The following is a 17,987-nucleotide window of genomic DNA, read 5'->3' as shown; positions in this document are numbered from 1 at the left end:
CCTCTCTCGCCCTAGCAGAGCAGAGCCGCCGCCGTCGCCCACCGCCAGCGCCCTCGTCCGCGCCACGCCGCGCCCGCGCCACGAGGCCGCCCCGCGCCGCTTCCCAGCGGACGGCCCGCACCCCGCGGCCGCGCCGCCTCCGCCGCCCTCCACCGCCATCCTCGCCTTAGCCTTGCCTTGGCCTCCACCGTCGGCCTCGGCTGCGGCCCGCCTTGCTGCCCTCCACCGCCGTCCTCGCCCCGCCTTGCCGCCGTCCACCGCCAGCGTGCCTCCCGTGCCCGTCGAGCCGGACTTGCCGCGCGGAGCCCTGGGCATCCCGTGCCTGCTGTGCGCCACCACTATCGTCGGCCGCAGCACCGCCGACCCCGCCACCTGCAGCGACCGGTCGTGCCACCGCCGGCCCCGATCTTCGGCCTGACCCACGGTCATCGTCCGCCGACCCGAAAAGGTAAAAATTATGAATATGCAATGTATCTATTTAGTTGGCATTTGTTAGTTATTAGTTAATGTAATGACTTAGGTAGTTGATTTAGTTGGTGATCTAGTGAGATATATATGTAGATAGATAGAAACATAGATACATAGGTACATAGATATAGTTAGATAGCTACTTAGATATATAGTTATATTTTTAGTTAACTACATATGATCTAGCTATTTAGTGAGTACACTGTAAATATATGCATAATTATTATCTTGATTACTTAGTTAATAGTTAGAAAGTACTTGTTAGGTACTATCTATCGTCTAATTTGGACTAAAGGACATGTGTTTTGTTACGTGTTTGAATTAGATGAACAACCTAGTGACCATATATCATGGAGGCACCGTTGAAAGCGATCGCTATGGATATGTTGAGTTTCTTGACATGCAAAGCGTGCCTGTGCTATTCAATGATAGACCTTCATTTAGTAAGATCGTTGCAAGGGCTCAGGAGGAGCTGCATTGCCTTAGAGATGATGGTATTGCAGTTGATGGTGTACCGCACCTAGGTTCTCCTCCAAACATCTTCAGGCGAATGATCTCAATTGGTTGTGCGAATCAGTGGGAGAACTATGTGAGATCGGCTATGAAGCGCCAGCTGCAATGTTTGGACGTGGTTGTGCGTCGGGTGTTAGTTGATCCCATCCCTTATGGGTTTACCCCAGCAATGGATCATCAGGCACACATCGACCCTCCCATTTTAGAACCTTACCTGAATGTGCAGATTGCACCTATGGTACCCGATGCTCAATATGCCCCCAATGCGGTATTTGGAGATGGTTGTCAGACTTATGTTTTCATGACAGATCCTCCTTATGAGATCCCTTTGACATAGAATCATCCAAGTAAGTGTCTTAACCGCATGGTTTTTGGGAGCTTACCATGTTCCTTACATCTATTCCATTTATTCTTTTCTCATTTCTGTACTGATGTTGCAGGAGACATTCCTGAGAATGTGGATGTGGCTCCTGTTGCTGCGCAAGTGCACTTTGGAGATGGATTTCGTGGCTCCAATAGTGTTGAAATTATGCATGATTCAGAGGCATATGAGATGGCTAGGGCTCTTAATTCTGATGATGATCGCCCTATTGGAGAGCTGACGGAAAGTGATGTTGAGATGATGAGGAGTATCTTTCCCGGCCGCCGTGATCCTAGAGTTCACGAGTTCAGCGATCTTGCTCATTCTGATCAGGCGTTTGCAGAAGGACGTGATGATGAGCTCCTAAAAGCTCCTGAGGTCGGTCCTAACATGGTAATTGAGAATGGGAGGATGTTCAATGACCTCCCTACTTTGAAGAGGTGGTTGCAGGCTTTTGCAATGATACGAAAAAGGCCTTATAGGGTATTGCATTCATATGTGGAGCGCCATTACACAGTTGTGTGTGACAAGGAATGCTGTCCATAGAGGGTTTGTGCAAGGAAGCAACATGTAACCAAAAAATGGAAGATCACAAAGGTTATCGGGCCACACAATTGTGTTGACCATGAGCTGATACTGAGGCATCGGTAGTTGACATCTACACTCATTGCCAAGCGGTTGATGGGAATATTGCAGGAAGAACCCAACATAAAGGTGAGGACAATTATTAGGACCGTTGAGGCATTGTATGGAGGATATATGATAACTTATGGTAAAGCATGGAGGGCTAAGCAGCGAGAGTGAAAGATGATATATGAGGACTAGGAGGATGGGTATGAGCAGCTACCGGTTCTTTTCAATGCAATCAAAGCGGTGAATCCAGTCATGCATTATGAGTACATCCCAAAACCTAATACATGGAAGGATAGGAGGCAAATATTCTTCCATGTCTTCTGGTGCTTCTCTCAGTGTGTCGAGGCCTTTAGGCACTGTCGTCCCATCTTCTCCATTGATGGTACGTTCTTGATTGGCAAATACCAGGGTGAAAGGATCAAGATGCCCAAGAGGGGGGTGAATTGGGCTAATTCTAAATTTTTCTTACAATAATTAAATCCTATGGTTAGCCCAATTAACCACTTGTGCCTAGAAAAATGTTTCTATTAATCTAACGCATAAAGGACTTGCAACCTATGTTCCAAACTTACTCTAGCATGGCAATTCTATGAATGTAAAAACAAGTATTGAATTGCTCAAAGTAAATACTCAAAGTAAATAGAGAGAGAGGAACGCGACGATGTTTTGCCGAGGTATCGGAGAGTCGCCACTCCCCACTAGTCCTCGTTGGAGCACCCACGCAAGGGTGTAGCTCCCTCTCGATCCGCGCAAGGATCAAGTGCTCTCTTTGGGTTGATTCTTCGACACTCCGTCGCGGTGAATCACCCAAAATAGCTCACAACTTGAGTTGGGTCACCCACAAGCTCCGCCGGGTGATCACCAAGCTCCCAATCACCACCAAGCCATCTAGGTGATGGCGATCACCAAGAGTAACAAACACGAACTCTCACTTGACCATGTGAAGCCTAATGAGAACGGTGGATGCACACATTGCTACTCTTGATTTACTAATGAGGCTACTCTCTTGGATTCTCAAATCTCAATCACCTCACTAGGACCTTGCTCTTCTTGGCACTCACAAATGTGTTTCTTAGCTGTTGGAATGAGCAAAAGTGACTCCACACACGAGTGGAGCTTCTATTTATAAGGCAGCCTAAAAACGAACTGTTATATGCCTCTGCGAGGTGACCAGACGCTCCGGTCAGTTCAACCCGCACACCAGTGTTTAAGTATTGACCGGACACTGGCAGGGTCCAATCACCACTGACCGAACATGTTCGATCGCATTAAACCCTCACTGGAACCTTACTGTACTCGACCGGACGCTGACCCCCTAGGGTCCAGTCAGTACTGACCGGACGCGTCCGGTCGTAGATATTCACTTCTGGAGCCTTACTAGAGTCGACCGGACGCTGAACCCCAGCGTTCGGTCACTTGACCACTCCAGCGTCCAGTCGCACCGAACGCAATCTCCATGATCAAATGTACTGATCGGACCCTACGGCCAGCGTCTGGTCGCACCGGAGCCAGCGTCCGATCAGCATTTGATCCTCCATTCACTTCTAACTCTCGAACATATGTGAATGAAGTTTGCTCCATAGGATCATAGGGCTATTGTGGAGCTACCTAGTGCTAGTTTTAACAAGTGTGCACCACACCTAACTCACTAGACTCATCTAGGTCAAGCTACCCGTTCATACCCCCCTTAATAGTACGACCAAAGGAAAAATAAAGTCCTAAACTACTCTAAGTGTCTCTCCAACTCCAATCGACACTTAGAACTAGTCATCCTTAACCTTGTCGTCCATCCTTTGAAAACCGAAACGATTTCCATCGTAGGGGCATGACCACCTCGATTGCCCAATCGATCCCCATTACCATGACCTAACTTAATTGCCTCTACAAAACACACGTTAGTCATAGTAATCTTGTATTGTCATTAATCACCAAAACCCAACAAGGGGCCTAGATGCTTTCAATCTCTCCCTTTTTGGTGATTGATGACAATACCACCTCGAGTATGTGAAAGAATGAGGTTTTTGACATGCTTGGTTCATATAAGCTTTTGTCAATAAGAACAAAATTGTTAGGCAAGCTTATATGACCCAAGCCAACACGATGTACTCAAAAGATATGAAATAAGCATGAGTACAAATAATAAAGCTCATTTGCATCGGAGTATAAACATGGAAGTAAAGGCAAATGAGCATAACACAAGTGATATGACATATAAAGGAATTTAAAGTAGAGAGCACACATGTCATATATCACAATCACGTAGATATCACTATCACATAGATATAATAGTATGCATGAAATTAAACACACGAATGCATAAAGTAATAGTGTATCACACAAATAAAAACTTCAAATGTATATAATAGACTAATAGCTAACTAGACTTCCCCTAAAAGTCGCTCCCCCTGAGCCTACATACTCGAACCCTCTCCCCCTTTGGCGTCAAACACCAAAACCTAAGGGTCGGTTAGTGGGGCTGCAGCGGACGAGCCAGGCGCTGAGGTACGCGGAGCAAGCTGAAACTAGGTGCCATCATCATCTGACCCTGAGCTCTGTATAGACTGACCCTCTGTGGCTAGAAGCGTTGCTGAAACAGTCTAGGTCTAAGCTAGGGCAGGTGCTGCCTATGATGCTGCTAGTATATCTGTCGTAGGATCTGAAGATGCGACAGACAAAGGGAGCCTCTGAGTAGTCACGATGACTAGAGCTACTATAGAAGGACCGACAGCATGCATATGTGGCGGTGTAAGCATGCCTATCAACTCGCTAAAAGATGCTCCAAGACTCCTAGAGACTGACGTGTCAGGCACAAATAGCGAGGGTGACTGATCCGGTGTGAAGCCCATATGATATGGTATGAACTGTAGGGCTACCACTGGCGAGGATAACCACTGGGATACTTGTACTATGGGAGAAGCAAATGGGGCTGGAGGCTGTCCCTGACTCTAAAGCCCACTGGGCTATACTGCTGGAGTCATCGAAGTGGTGGCAGGCTGAGCAAGCAGGGGTGATGGCTGTGACTATGGAGCCCCAAGTGCTGTTACTATATGCTACATAAATCCCATAAGCTGCTGCTACATGAGTAACTGCTGCTGATGCATCTGCTGCTGTTGCTGCTGGAGGACCTATTGTTGTCGCTGGAACTCGTCCTGATGAGCCTGAAACTATGCAAAGTTGGTAGCGGTCTCCTGAGCCTATCGTGCCTGATCCTGCTACATTCTCTTAAGAATAGCAATCAAAGCGGGGTTTGTCTGTGGTGTAGGTGGAGCTGAGCTAGAACTGCTGGCCTCTGCATCGTGTCTGCATGGAGGCATATGAGGAATAGGTAGGTAGTCGTCATCCAAATTGTCACTAGACTCGCTCCTCTCCTGCTGAGCCTCAAGCTCCTCCTCCTCAGTAGCTGCTATGCCTCTGATAATCCCATCCTGTTGAGCTATGGACTCTGGTACATCTAGATGACGGTGAGGCTGAGTGGGTGCATGTGGTGTGCTATGCCTGATCCTCTATGCCATGTTATAAGCTGGAATCTCTATGGTGGCACCTCTGTACTCTACAACCATCTCTGGTGTCCTAACTTGCATAGCCTTGAGCATAAGGAATGTGATCCAATGTGCATAAGGAAGCTGCCTACGACCCTTGAAGCACTTAGCTATCGTGTCCTCCATCTCAGACAGAAGAAGATCCCATATATCGAACATTGTCTGCTGCATCAGGGCATTGAGGAGCCAAAGCTGGAGGCAAGTCAAACCCTCTCTGTATCCCAACCTAGGAAGTAGTGTCCTCCTAATGATAGCCTCTAGCACTCTAGCTGTAGGAGTAAGGTCACTGGGGTTCCTCCTTGACCTCTCACCAAAGGGCTCCTTGAAGCAATGGCGCATAAGATCTGTAGGGGGCACCAAACCTCCATGAGGATGCCTGGGAGGCTCTTGCTGTCCATAACATACCTCATGTAACCTGATAGACTGCTCTTGTAGCCTCAGTATCTTCCTGGCCCTAAAGCTCATCACCCTGTAGTCTCTACCTTTGAATGCAAAGTGTATGAAGTTATGATGCGGGTCAACATAGAGCGAAGCATAGAACTACCGAACCCAAGATGGTACATACAATCCTGTTCGGCCAATCAGATCTGTCAGCCCTGGCAAATATGATAAGTAGGGGCGGATATGCTCTCTAGCTGCTGCCATAATAGCCTCAATACTGCAGACTCTCTAAGATTGGAAGACTACCCCACTATTTAGATATGCATTGTAGAAGTCTTCCTGGAGCGGTGTATAGAAACTCTCTGCTGCTCTCTCATTCCTCCTCGGAGGAAACCACACCTCAAACTCTACAAACCTCAGTTGTCGGACCTGCTTGGCCGTGGCGGCCCTCAAGTCAAGGTGGGTCACTAGAGGCGGACCCTGTGGTCTAGGCGGTGGATGAGATCCCCTTCGCTGAGTCAGCGGCCTCGGTGAGACTAGAACACGGGAATGACCAGAGCGGCATAGCAGTGGCTAGGGTGCCTACTTGGTCTCCTCGACCTGCTAGCCCTTCTCACCTTCCTGAGGCTACTGTGACTGTTGTCCCTCCTATGTCTCCTAAGCTGGCTACAGCTCTGCTAGTGCGGGCTACTGCTGTGACTCCTCCTGTGACTCCCCTTGAGGCTAAGGATCCACAACGGGAAGACGTCGTCCTACCATCATGATAGTCCCAGCTAGACTACCATGAAGACGCTTAATCTGCTTAAGTCTACCCTACGTGTCTGGTGCTAGATGATCTGCAATGACAACTCCACTGCGGGCACCACCTCTCTCGGCATGCTCTACGGCCTCAGCAACTGTTGCTGCTCTCGCTGTCTCTGCATCAGGGTACTTGCACTTCTTTGATACAACCTGCTTTGTCGCCTTGCCTTTAGGTCCTGTAGGCTAGCGAGGCGGGGGCCTCCGGTCATCATCCCCTAAACCAGCACCAATGTTCTTGGTGCGAGCCATCTGATCTGACAAGAGAAACTGCTGCTGACAAGATCAACTATCCACTAACACTTTCGAGGCTTGGCCTCGATCCGTACTCATGATCTTGGCTCCGAGTTGACTAACAACTGCACCTGACACCTCAACGGCACTGACTCGCTGCAGGATGGAATAGATGGATATACAAGTAAATATGATATATCTAATAGATGCGAAACCCTATTAGAGCAAGCAATTTAGATGCGAAATAGAAATGACTGGCTTGCTACCTAACGAATCGGTGATCCGATGAAAAGAGAAGTGACACGCGAGGAACCACTGAATCTAGGGTTAGGGTTGGCGGTGAGCAGTAAATCGACAGCCCTGTGAAATTGGCGCAGTGATGAATGGCTAGGTCACAGGCAAGTTGCAACGAGAATGCATGGGCACGAGCAAGACCTTACCAGCGCTGGACGGTGGAGAGTCGGCAAAAGAACTCGACGGCGCAAAAACGAAGGCTCGCGGGTGGAGGCTACGCCGTGCGCATGGGCTGGCAGTGGCGGGCGCACTGGCTGGCAGCAATGGGCGCGCTGGCTGGTGGTAGCGGCCACGCTGGCGACTGGACATGGTGGCTATGGGGCTTGGTGGCTATGGCGTCAGCAGCGTATTAGGTCAAAGAAAAACCCGGTGCTTTGATTAAATAGGGTGGCCCTCATGAGTCAAAAAACGGAAAACAGGGAAGAGACCTGATGCCGCACGATATCTACTGACTGGATGCTCTGATGGTAGCGACCGGACGCTACCACCTAGCGTCCAATCGATTCTAGAGAGGTCCAATTCCTCTAGAATCACGACCGGACGTGTCCGGTGGTCCATGACCGGACGTAGCCAGAGTCCAGTTAGTTGCCTCTGACGCCATGTAGATTGACCAGACGCTAGAACCCTTTCTGATCGGATGCTCAAACGCAGAGTCTGGCCACACCTTCAGCTTCTGTTCACCTCCTGTGAACTGATCGGACGCTGGACTGCAGAGTCCGGTGCAGCGTCTAGTCACTCTTTTCCAGCAAATCTTCAATGTTCCTCCGTGCTGCCTATTTCCAATCAAGTCCCAACTTGAATAAGATCCAAATAAACACCAATTGGGACTGATGTGAGTGACCTCTCTCAAACCCTCATATTTTTCAAAATATTTTGCCTTAGGCTATAATTCTTTTTAAGAAAATAGGCAATAAGAGGGCAAAATGGAACAAAATGACAAAACAACATCCATGCATATGCAATACTTGTAAGTAAATCTAGTTGCTTGTCAAGTTTGATCTAAGGTTAAGCTTCTTCATACGCTTTTCGGCGGTTATCTTAACCATGTTAGACAAGCCCTATATGCATTACCAAAAATTAAACATGTTGTATATTGCAATGAATGCAAGGGACAACACAAGCTCATCTTTTAGTGAAGTTACTAAAATCAAGTACATTGAGCTCATTACGCAATCTACAAAATGTAGCCTCATCTAGCGGTTTAGTGAAGATATCCATTAATTGATCTTCGGTTCTTACACCTTCTAGTGATATATTATTTTTAGCAACATGATCTCTTAGAAAGTGATGGTGGATATCTATGTGCTTGGTGTGAGAGTGTTGAACCAGATTGTTTGCAAGTTTTACTGTACTTTCATTATCGCACAAAAGAGGTACTTTTTCTAGAACTACACCATAGTCTAGTAAAGTTTGTTTCATGTATAATATTTGTGCACAACAAGCACCCACGGCAATGTATTCCACTTTGACGGTGGACAAAGCCACACTATTTTGTTTCTTGGAAGACCAAGACACAAGTGATCTACCAAGCAAATGTCACCCTCTGGATGTGCTTTTTCTATCAACTTTGCAACCGGCATAATCCAAATCGGAATAGCCAACTAACTCAAATATAGCTCCTTTGGGATACCAAAGGCCAATGCTTGGTGTGTGCTTAAGATACCTAAGGATTCTTTTTACGGCAATTAAATGTGTTTCCTTAGGATTAGCTTGAAATCTAGCACATATACATACACTAAACATGATGTCGGGCCTAGATGCGGTTAAATATAACAAGCCACCTATCGGTGCGGGACCTATGGGATACCCCGCAAGGAAGGGAGAAGACCTAGTCTAATTAAGATTCTTCCCCTGTAATCTTAGTAGTAGTGTTACTCTGTAATCCTACTAGGAATTCTCATTGTAAACCGACTAGGACTCTGACCTCCTGACTATACAAAGGAGGGCAGGGCTCCTTAGATCAGGAGTTCGACAGAACAATTGTACACAACACAACACTGGACAATCAATCCAACGCAAAGGCTAACGCCGACTGGATGTAGGGCTATTACTCGATCAAAGATCGAGGGTTCGAACCAGGATAAATCGACTGTCTCTTGCATTAACCATCGAGTTCTACATACGCTGAAGCCCGAACAACACTTCCCTAGGGACCCCATGGTAGGCTATCGGTGGTCAAACATCGACAGCTGGCGCGCCAGGTGGGGGCTTTTGGTGACTTTGCATTCAAGAGCTCGATGGACCTTGACAACATGATCTTCTCGAAGTGATCAATCTTCATCTTCGGTTCATGGATCTGCGAGGCGGGCAACGATGGAAGGCTCCAAGGCTGTTTCCTCGAAGATTCAGATCATCATTAGGACTCTTTCAGTTCAACAACAACGACAGATCAACTTGTTGAAAGATTCGCATAGCTCACAATTTCCAATCCAACTCGGATTCCATGACTTCACACATCTGATTCGAACTCAAGTTCCGCTTCCGAGATGAAGTCTTACCCGAGTTCTTTCAGAAAACCGAGTTCTTTTCTGACAAAGCTCCAGAACATGACGTCAACCAATCAAGAATACTACTTGGAGTTTACTAAAAATACTTCAAAGAAGTTGGGTCCTCTCCCGTTCGGACTCCACAACATGGCAACACCTTATCAGATATGGCATGAAAGATCCACCTATCCCGTGCTTAGAATGCCACTGAAAGGAGCCCAGGAAGGTCTCGTTTTAACCATAACATCTCAAGACTATATCATTCACTGGACAGGTACTGTTCCTGAAGATGACGACACCCAACTAGTCGATGACACGACAACAGCAATCCTACCCTACCAAGAAGGAGATTCCATCTATGACTTTGAAGCCTCTACTGAAGTTATCAACAGCTCTGGCAGTATGGAAATCAACGACGATGGAAGAACAACTCACGCTAGAGAAGTACTCATGACTCGCTATCCTCGATCACCGTTGATCCCCCCAGAAGCACCCGACATAAGGTCTTCGGATGAATCCAAGTCCAACATATCACCATTTATCCAGGGGCACGATGGTGAAACTGAGAGTCAGAGGCAAGCGAGAGAAAGATTCCCGGAAAGGAACAACAGAGACAACCCGAACAGGCAAAATCCTCGAAACAACAGACATCAAGAGAGAAAGCGAGGTCCAGACAACACAGTAGCGATGGCTGATAAATCAAAGAAATTTACCAAGCCCAGAAGATATGACGATATTGAGAACATATGTTGCCCCTTACACCCCAATGGAAAGCATACCATCGGAAATTGCTACACCTTCAATGAAAGATACACTAGAAAAGATAGCAATGGAAGCAATAAAGAAGACAATCAGAAAAAAGAAGGAGACAATAATGAAGACAAAGGATTCCAAAAATCCAGAGGAACAGTGGCAGTGATCTTTGCCGGGGTTCCAGATTCTAGAAGTAAACATCAAGAAAAACTAGCATTACGAACCATCATGGCAGCAGAACCTGCTACACCAAGATATCTCAACTGGTTAGAATATCCAATCCAATTTTTAAGAGAAGACCAATGGACCAGCGTAGGAAACACATGCCACTACCCACTAGTTCTAGACCCAACCATTACTGGTATGACCGTTACAAAGGTACTAATCGACGGGGGAGCCGGACTCAACATCATTTTTTAGAAACTCTAAGGAAGATGGGATTACAACTCGTCGGGATGATCACACCAACAAGCACACCTTTTTATGGCATAGTACCCGGCAAGGTAGCAATGCCACTTGGACAGATCACTCTACCAGTTACCTTTGGAACTCCCTCAAACTACCATATAGAGTTCATCAAGTTGAAGTTGCAGACTTTAATTCATCATATCACGCAATCCTTGGACGCCCGACACTAGCAAAATTCATGGCAATACCGCATTATCCGTACCTGTTGCTCAAGATGCCAGGGCCTAATGGTGTCTTTTCTCTTCGGAGTGATTTAAAGCGCGCATTTGACTGTGATGTATAGGCAATTCAAATTGCAGTAAGAGCACAAGCAAACGAAGGAAGAAAAGAAATAGCCACTATTACCGCAGAAATAAGTCAAGAAGAACTAGAGATACCGACTAAAAAACCAAGCATCCTGGCACCACCAAAAGAAGCCGACGTCAAGCAAATCGACCTAGGCACCGGTGATCCTTCAAAGATGGCAACCATCAGTGCGCACCTATCAGCAAAATAGGAACTCGCGCTCACCAACTTTCTTCGGGACAACAAAGATATCTTCGCTTGGAAGCTGACCGACATGCCAGGGGTCCCAAGAGAGTTGGCTGAGCACAGAATTGATGTCAATGAGGGCTCCAAGCCTGTGAAGCAACGACTACGATGATTCTCTCCCGACAAAAAGGCAGCAATAAAAAAGGAAATTACAAAACTAATGGCAGCTAGATTCATCAGGGAAATCCTCCATCCAGATTGGCTAGCAAATCCAGTTCTGGTACAGAAAAAGAACATGGACGAGTGGCGCATGTGTGTTGACTACACAGATCTCAACAAACACTGCCCAAAGGATCCGTTCGGGCTACCACGCATTGATCAAATAGTTGATTCAACCGTAGGATCCGTCCTATTATCCTTTCTTGATTGCTATTCCGGATATCACCAAATCACACTAAAAGAACAAGACCAAAGCAAGACATCTTTCATCACTCCATTTAGTGCCTACTGCTATAAGACCATGTCATTTGGACTCAAGAATGCTGGATCCACCTACCAAAGAGTCATCCAAACATGCCTTGGTGATCAGATCGGCGAGAACGCAGAAGCATATGTGGATGATGTGGTTGTAAAAACAAAGAACTCAGATACACTGATTGAAGACTTAAAACAAACCTTTGAGAATCTGAAAAGGTGGAGATGGAAATTGAACCCAAATAAGTGTATATTCGGAGTTCCTTTAGGACAACTACTCGGATTCTTGGTCAGTCATCGCGGAATAGAAGCAAGCGCCAAGCAAATTCGAGCCATAACAGAGATGGGCCCTCCTCGAAACATTAAAGATGTACAAAAACTAACAGGTTGCATGGCAGCACTCAACCGTTTCATATCAAGACTCGGCGAAAAAGGGTTGCCTTTCTTTAAACTGCTAAGGAAGATAGACAAGTACGAATGGACAGAGGAAGCCAATGAAGCTTTCAAGAAACTTAAGACATACCTCACCTCCTCACCAGTCCTCACACCTCCAAAGAAAGACAAAGGCATGATGCTATACATTATAGCAACTACTACTGTAGTTAGTACGGCGATAGTAGTGGAAAGGGAAGAAGAAGGGCGCGTGTATAAAGTACAACGCCTAGTATACTACATCAGTGAAGTACTGACAGAATACAAAATCCGATACCCGCATGTGCAAAAACTACTCTACGCCCTACTGATCACTTCACGCAAGCTTCGTCACTATTTTGAAAGCCACAAGATTACTGTGGTAACAGATTTCCCACTGGGAGACATCTTACACAACAAAGACGCAATAGGACGTATATCCAAGTGGGCAGTTGAACTGGGTGCTCTCAACATCGATTTCACCCTGTGAAAAGCAATTAAATCTTAAGCCCTTGCTGATTTTGTTGCCGAATGGACAGAGATTCAACAACCCATGTCAAGCGCCATCCTTGATCATTGGAAAATATACTTTTATGGATCACTCAAGCTAGGCGGAGCCAGTGCAGGCATCCTCCTAATTTCTCCAGACAGAAGACAACTAAAATATGTCCTTCAGATATTATGGCAAGCCACCAACAAGGAAGCAAAATATGAAGCCCTCATACACGGGCTAAGAGTGGCTATTACCCTCGGAATCAAGCGACTACTCGTATACGGCGATTTGGCAGTAGTCATCAACCAAGTCAACAAAGATTGAGATTGCACCAAAGAAAACATGGGTGCTTACTGTGCTAAAATCCAAAAACTCGAAAAACATTTTCAAGGATTAGAAATTCTACATGTCCTATGAGATTCCAACATTGTAGTAGATGTTCTTGCCAAGCTTGGATCTGACAGGGCAAAGGTCCCACCCGGTGTATTCATAGAGGAGTTATCAGCTCCTTCTATCAAACAACCCAGTGAGACAACCACAGAACTCACAGCCAAAGGCAACCAGATTCTACTGATCAACACTTCATGGACACAGGTTTTTATTGACTACATCAAAGAGAATAAGTTGCCAGTGGAAAAATAGGAAGCCAATCAAGTCATCCGTAGAAGCAAGAATTACGTCCTAGTAGGAGACAAGCTATACAGAAGAGCCGCATCATTAGGAGTACTTCTAAAATATGTCTCAATTGAAGAAGGCAAACAAATCCTAGACGAAATACACTCAGGTTGTTGTGGAAATCATGCCGCTTCAAGAACACTAGTCGGCAAAGCATTTCACACGGGTTTCTACTGGCCAACTGCTTTGAAAGACGCAGAAGAACTCATCAGAAGATGTAAAAGTTGTCAGATGTTCGCAAGACAGATGCATGTACCAGCCCACAACCTCATCTGCATCACACCCACTTGGCCTTTCTCCTGCTGGGGGCTAGATCAAGTAGGACCTCTCAAGAAAGCAAAGGGCGGTTTCGAGTATGTCTTTGTAGCAATTAACAAATTCACCAAGTGGATCAAATACAAACCACTAGCAAAATACAGCGTAGCCAAAGCGGTCGAGTTCATCCAAGACATTATGCACCGCTTTGGCATGCCCAATCGAATAATCACAGATTTGGGTTCTCCCTTCACAGCTACAAAATTCAAAAGTTGGGCACAGGATTGCGGTTTCAGCATAGATTATGCGTTAGTCACACATCCAGAAGCCAACGGACAGGTAGAAAAGGCTAATGGACTCATACTAGCTGGATTAAAACCAAGACTATACGAAGAACTAGTAGACTATGGATCAAAATAGATTGAAGAATTACCCAAGGTTGTATGGGGGCTACGGACTCAAATAAGTAGAGCCACCGGTTACTCACCCTTCTTCCTGGTGTACAGATCAAAAGCCATACTACCCGCAGACTTGATCTAGATGTCACCAATGATAGAGCAATACGACGAAGGAGAAGCAGAACACACCTGAAGATTAGAACTCGACAGTACAGAAGAAGTCAGAGTAAACGCTACCCTACAATCAGCAAGATACCTACAAGGACTAAGACGCCACTATAACAAGAACACCCAGTCTCGATCACTACAAGTCGGAGACCTAGTACTAAGAAGAATACAAAAAACCAATGGACGCCACAAACTACTCAGTCCATGGGAAGGTCCTTTTATCGTCACAAAAGCCATCGGACCAGGCACATACAAGCTCATGGCTGAAGATGGGAAAGAAGTCAACAATACATGGCACATCAGTCAGCTATGAAGATTCTACACGTGAAAACAACTCAAGGGAAAATATGTATACAAGACATAGGAGATCAACGATCATGATCAAATAGCGCTATGTATCATTGTAACACATCAATATTCATAATCAATAAAGATGATTATCTCTCGACAAACAAAATGTCTCATGGCTCTCTCTGAGTTGTTTCTAAAATACAAAATGGCTGAAAAAATACACCTGAGCATCACGGCCAAGAGCAAAATAGCTGAAAAGACGCTTGAGCCCGTCGATGAGGGTAGCTAACAAGCTAACACCCGAAATAAAATGCAAAATGGCTGAAAATACGCCTGAGCATCCCGGCTGAGAGCAAAATAGCTAAAAAAATGCTTGAGCCCGCCGATGAGGGTAGCTAACAAGATAACACCCAAAAAAACACAAAATGGCTGAAAATACGCCTGAGCATCCCGCCCGAGAGTAAAATAGCTGAAAAGATGCTTGAGCCTGCCGATGAGGGTAGCTAACAAGCTAACACCCGAAAGAAAACGCAAAATGGCTGAAAATACGCCTGAGCATCCCGGCCAAGAGCAAAATAGCTGAAAAGACGCTTGAGCCTGCCGATGAGGGTAGCTAACAAGTCAAAACCTAAAATAAAAGCAAAACGACTGAAACTAAGCCTAGGCTTAGACCAGAGATATTTCAAGACAAGACCCTCTAGCTACTTGTTCCAAATAGCAAGAGGCTCGGGGGCTACACTGGGGATACCCAAGAATGCAAAGACCTACGAGTCGTTTACATAGCACAAAAGAAGGCCGGACAAGTACTCGACAAATCAAGAAAGTTTGTCAAAATAGCACGTAGAATTGTTTGCAAGGCTAAGACGAAAGCAAGACAAAGTACTCGGCAAGTCAAGTAACTCTAGCCGATTGGACAAATCATCCAAGGAATAAACAAGGCATCAGGGCAGAGAAGACCCTCAACAAAAATCTTCATTCAAAAGAGGCATAATGTCATATTACAAGGCACGGGCCTAAAGGTCAAATACATCAAGCCTCATCATCAGGAGAAGAGAGAACAATGTTGAGATTATCTACTATTCTACTATCTAAGTCTTCAACCTCAGGCTCCATCCTCTCAACGGCATCAATGTACTCTTGACTATCAGCTTCCTCTGCTATCTTGGACAAAGGAGCCACTAGAGAAAGAACCCGGACCTAGGCCAGAACATTCTTGGTATACAGTTGAGCGCACCTCTTCACAAACTCTTAGAAACGAGTCAGAATTTGAGGAATCAACTGAGCCCAAGATTGCCCGTCATCCGCTGGAGTTCGAAGAACGTTGGCTACTGAATGAAAGGATTTCCACAAAGCCTTCCAGTTTTTAGTAGCCGTCACCAACTTGCCAGACAAGTCTTCAATAGTTTTTTGGGCCTGCACAAGATCTCTATCAGCTCCACGCCTAACCAACTTAGCAAGCGTGAGTTTCTCCTCAGCATGAGTAATTACCTCCTTAGCCTTGTTGTGACTTGTACGAACAAGAGTCTTCATTTTTTCAACGCCCTCCGAGAGCTTCTGCTTTTCAACCCAGAGAGCTGAACGAGATAACAAACAATAAGTCAGCAGAAAGGAGAATTTGAATATAGAAAGAAACAAAAAGAACCCTCAATACCGTTGCACTCCTTCACGACCTCCAAGTTCTTCATGGCTTCCGAGTTCTTTCGAGCCTCCTAAAGAGCGGCATCCCTCTACTTCTCAATCTCAATAGCCCGAGCACAAAGAGATTTTTCTTCATCTTGATGCGTTTGACGCTCAACCTCCATCTCGGCCCAGAGGAGGTTAAGATTAGCTTTTAGGGCGCTCACTTCTAAAGACAACTTTTTCTCATTTTTAGACGAGAAAAGAAGCCGGTATGATCATGAGAGAAGGATTGAGCAAAAAGATACAAAGAAAAGCAAAAAATGAGGACCAAAGAAAGGCGAACTTCTAAAGAAGGAACAGTGAAAAAGCTTACCTGGAGCTTTTCTCCAAAAGAAGTCACAAGGGAAGACAAGCTTCCCCAGGCTGTGGTTAACTCCGATAGCCGATGTGTGGCATCAAACTGTTGCACCACATCATCGGTAAAAGGCGGACCACCGGAAACAAGAGAAGGAGAAGGAGAAGCCAGCCGAGGCAAAGAAGGAATGACCAGAGCAATCTCTCGAGAAGAAGAGGCCAATCCTTCAGAAGGACCCACCACAATGGCCACGGTCACCTCTGGGGCAACCGAGTCAGTAGCAGCATCACCACCAGAAAGACTTGTCGCCCCCGCGACCACTTCACTAGCGGTGTGCTATGAGTCCTGAGGTTCAGTACTCGATGGCACAACGAAAGGCTGAGAAGAAGCCGACGGAGGGTCGGGAGAAGACGAAGGCCTGAAAGTTAATAAAAGAACTCGTCGATGAGAACAAGAGAAAAGGAGAACAAAAGCAAAAAGGTGAAGCCAGAACCCACTCACCCAGCCACCTTCTTCTTCGCAAAATAGAAAGAGGACCTCACAGGAGGGACCACGGCGGCAAAGACATCCCCACCACTCGGTGGCAGGTGCGGTGTAGCCGATGCAGGAGCCCCTAAAGAAGCTAGGATTGGAGCCTCAGAAGAACTCGGCACCGGAGCTACGGGAAAAACCCAGTGCCAAAGCTACCAAAGAACTCAACACCGGAGCTTCAGAAGAAGCCGATGCAGGAGCCTCAGAAGAACCCATAATCGATGTCCGGTTACTACAAAAAGATCAAGACTAAAAGTCAAGACAAAGAGGAGAAATTCAATGGCAGGGGAATATGAAAACAACTCACCGCCACATGATAAGGGGTACTTCATCATCCTCTTCCCCCTCAGTCTCAACCAAGGTCACCAGGGCACCTGCTAAAAAGGAACAAGAGTACTCGGTTCAAGATAAAAATAAGAAAACAAAGGGATAGAGATAATTAAATATGCTCACCTAAGAGCATGCTAGCTACAACTAGAGTACCTAGATGAGTACTCGGTTTGCGAGATTTCTTGGAAGAAGGCAGACCAGATGAAGACCTATCCATTCGCCCCCGCTTCGAAACACTACGAGGACCTCAAGGGACTAGACGAGGAACATATTCTTCATATACATCAACAAATCCGGAAGAAACCCCAGGAAACACTATGGAGATTGGGAACTTACTGGTTGCAGAAGCCCCAGCAAGTTTCTCCCAGTGTTCGCCACGGCAGGAAGAACATCAAGAGGAATCAGGTCAACAAAGTTGCGCCCAAATTCCTATGAAAAAGAATGAAACAACAAAATAAGGAAAAGTTAAGCAAAAAATGGATACAGTAGAAATACAGGAAGTACCCGAACAAAGAGAAAATGACTTACAGCTGGAGGCGGGTTGTTGGTAGAGAATTCAGAGACGGTAAGCGGGACAATGCTTGCTC

This window comes from Miscanthus floridulus, unplaced genomic scaffold (genome assembly GCF_019320115.1).
Source record: "Miscanthus floridulus cultivar M001 unplaced genomic scaffold, ASM1932011v1 os_2732_2_3, whole genome shotgun sequence".
Lineage (NCBI taxonomy): Eukaryota > Viridiplantae > Streptophyta > Magnoliopsida > Poales > Poaceae > Miscanthus > Miscanthus floridulus.
The sequence above is the reverse complement of the archived record's forward strand: the minus strand, read 5'-3'. Positions refer to the sequence as shown.